Raw genomic sequence first — 2,748 nt, 5'->3', positions numbered from 1 at the left:
TCTTTCAAATAAATAAAAATAAATTTTAAAAAAAGAACAGAGCGCAGGGCAGCACTTGAGCATGTGTGGAGGATTCAGTCGCTTCACAAAGCCGCTCCGTGGAATTGCAGAGTTTAGAATTTGAAAATTCAGTATATGAATACATTTAGACTTGGTTTCCCTAAACTTGACCTTGATTCTATCTCTACTCCTAACACCAAGCCTAACCCTCATGTGTGCCTCCTGCCCCTCCGCCCAGGGAAGAGTTTCTCTGTCTCTCTCTCTCTGTCTCTCTCTCTCTGTCCATGCACGGTTCTGTAGCGTGCCAAGGACCATTCACAACCTGGCACGCTACCACACGTCTCAAAACCAAAGCAAGAATGGCTTTGTTTTATTTTATAGAGGGCGGGGTACGGAAAGCCAGAAGGAAGCTGTGTTTTCTAGACAGCTTGTTTTACTTGGAAAGGAAAAGTGCCTTCTAACGGGCGTCCTTGAAGAGCATCCAAGCTGAGAGACGGCACAGGCGCGTGTAAGAGGGTCGACACTCCAGAAAGCAAAACTGGCAGCTTGTCTTCAGGAACCACGCCACTGCCACCATCACTAATTACGAAGGCTCGGAAGTCCCGGGGACCGCCCATGGCGTAGCCCAGGGAACAGGGTCAAATGGGTGCCTATGGCAAGGATCAGAACAGTGAAAGCAGATGATTATTTAAAAACAGCTCATGAAAGGATTTCAACAGACAAATACATAAAAACCAATGGCATGTCCATATATGTCCCATTCACAACCATACTGAACCTATCACCTACGGAGAAGTGAGTTTCAAAAAGTATGTAAAATTTAAATTAAACCACCAAGTTCCTAGAAGATCATAAAAGACAAGCGATTAGAGGGAAGGAAGAAATTTCTAGAAAAATGCAGATGAATAACCCAGATAGTCTTGTTCTGAATTTGGCAAAATAATATTGAAATTTATGTGAGAGAACGGTTGTCTTAAACCTCCAAAAGACAGCAGGAAAGCTAACATTACCAGAGAAGCTATCTGTAGTCCTAGCAGGTACTAAAATACATTTTAATAAGCAGCCTATGCATGAATCAAAACATCACACTGCTCTCCATAAACCTGTGCAACCATACGTCTCATTCAAACTAAAATCAAACTTCAAAAATTCCTTCAAATATGGGTTGAGAGGAGCACCAAACACTAGAAGCTTGGCTTATAGGCTGGCAGCGAGAGAGATGTCTTCACGCCTTGAGTTAAAGGGGGTCCTACACGGAATCCTGTTCCCTAGGAGGCACAAGCAACAGAGGAACAAGGAAAAGTAAAGCTAACGGAATAATATCCTTGATTTGCCCCGATGTGTGCAAACACAGCGTAACTTCAACATGTGGTCGATGAAATCATTACCAGACGCATCCTTTGTTCCAGCCGGCTCTGAGCTGGGATGCTCTGCCCTCCTGGTGTCCAGCATCTCTACGTGGCAGGGGATTTTGCACGCTGTAGAACAAGCAGCAGGGAAACAGACCCTCAGTGAGGGGGTGACGGAAACCACCCCCCTCACCACGGTACCAACCATCCCAGCTGAAGCCGCGGTTTTGAAAACCAGACAGCAGAGTAACCAGGGGGAAGCTGAGCGCTGCTGTGCTTGGCCAGCCCTGGGCAAAGGACAAGCCGGGCCCCAGAGGGAGGAGGAAGGCCGAGGCCGTGGGCACAGTGGAGAGAAACGGCCCGCTTCCCAGGGCGGGTCCTGGGCCGGCAGCCAGCGTCCAAGGCGCAGTCAGCTCAGTGCAGAGTGACCGGGCCGGCTGCCGGGGTCTGCGGTCCCGGCAGGGCGAGGCAGCACAGCCCAAGTTTCCAGGCACCGGTCCCAGTGGGAAGTCCACACGGGCGTTGACCAGCGTTGCACAGTTCGTCCTCAGGAGACAGGGCCCACCCGTAGCAGCCCCACCCAGGGGAACCGGGTGAAGTCTGGGTGCCCAGAAGCTCCAGGGCCTCGTGCGTGGTTGCAGCCCCCCAGGGAGAAGCAGGGGTGGAGGCCAAGCGCACACCATCCATCGAGGGGACAAGGTGCAAGGGCAGTGCTGGGGCAGCAGCTGTGGGGGCAGGAGGTGCTGGGAAGGGCTGAGCTGTGTCCCTCCCATGCCGGAGCCCCCGCCCTGTCCCGCACCTCAGCTGCGACGGCATCTGGAGACCAGGCCTTTGAAGAGGAAGTTACAGCAAAGTGAGGTCACGGCATGGAGCCCCTGTGGACGGAGAGCAGCATGAGGTTGCGGGGGAAGACGGCCACTGCTCTCCCCGGAGAGGCCACGGGCACCTCTGCCGCAGACTCCCAGCCTCTGGAGTGGTGGAGAAAACGCACGTCTCCTCTCTGGGTCACCTGGAACGTGGTGCCCTGCCATGGTATCTGGCAACGTGTGCCGAGACTGAGGCTGAAGGTTGTGTGGGTGGGAGCCCCCCAGCCCCATGCCGCAACCTCCCAGGACGGGAGAGGCCATGAGCAAGGTGCTCAGGGTGGGAGGGGCCATGGGCAAGGCACCCAGGATGGGAGGGGCCATGGGCAAGGCACCCAGGATGGGAGGGGCCATGGGCAAGGTGCTCAGGGTGGGAGGGGCCACGGGCAAGGTGCTCAGGATGGGAGGGGCCATGGGCAAGGCACCCAGGGTGGGAGGGGCCATGGGCAAGGCGCTCAGGATGGGAGGGGCCATGGGCAAGGCGCTCATGGTGGGAGGGGCCATGGGCAAGGCGCTCAGGATGGGAGGGGCCACGG

General features: G+C 54.8%; 1 long non-coding RNA gene across 1 annotated transcript; it reads right to left on the bottom strand.

The window, feature by feature from the left end:
• Window positions 1–347: 347 nt before the first annotated feature.
• LOC138849100 (uncharacterized) lies at window positions 348–1,718 on the bottom strand. Its single transcript, XR_011387524.1, has 2 exons — window positions 1,389–1,718; window positions 348–650 (listed from the first exon to the last, which is right to left on the bottom strand). It is a non-coding gene; the product is annotated as an uncharacterized lncRNA (long non-coding RNA).
• Between the last annotated feature and the right edge of the window lie 1,030 nt (window positions 1,719–2,748).

Source organism: Oryctolagus cuniculus, chromosome 3 (genome assembly GCF_964237555.1).
Source record: "Oryctolagus cuniculus chromosome 3, mOryCun1.1, whole genome shotgun sequence".
Classification (NCBI taxonomy): Eukaryota; Metazoa; Chordata; class Mammalia; order Lagomorpha; family Leporidae; genus Oryctolagus; species Oryctolagus cuniculus.
The sequence above is the reverse complement of the archived record's forward strand: the minus strand, read 5'-3'. Positions and strand labels throughout refer to the sequence as shown.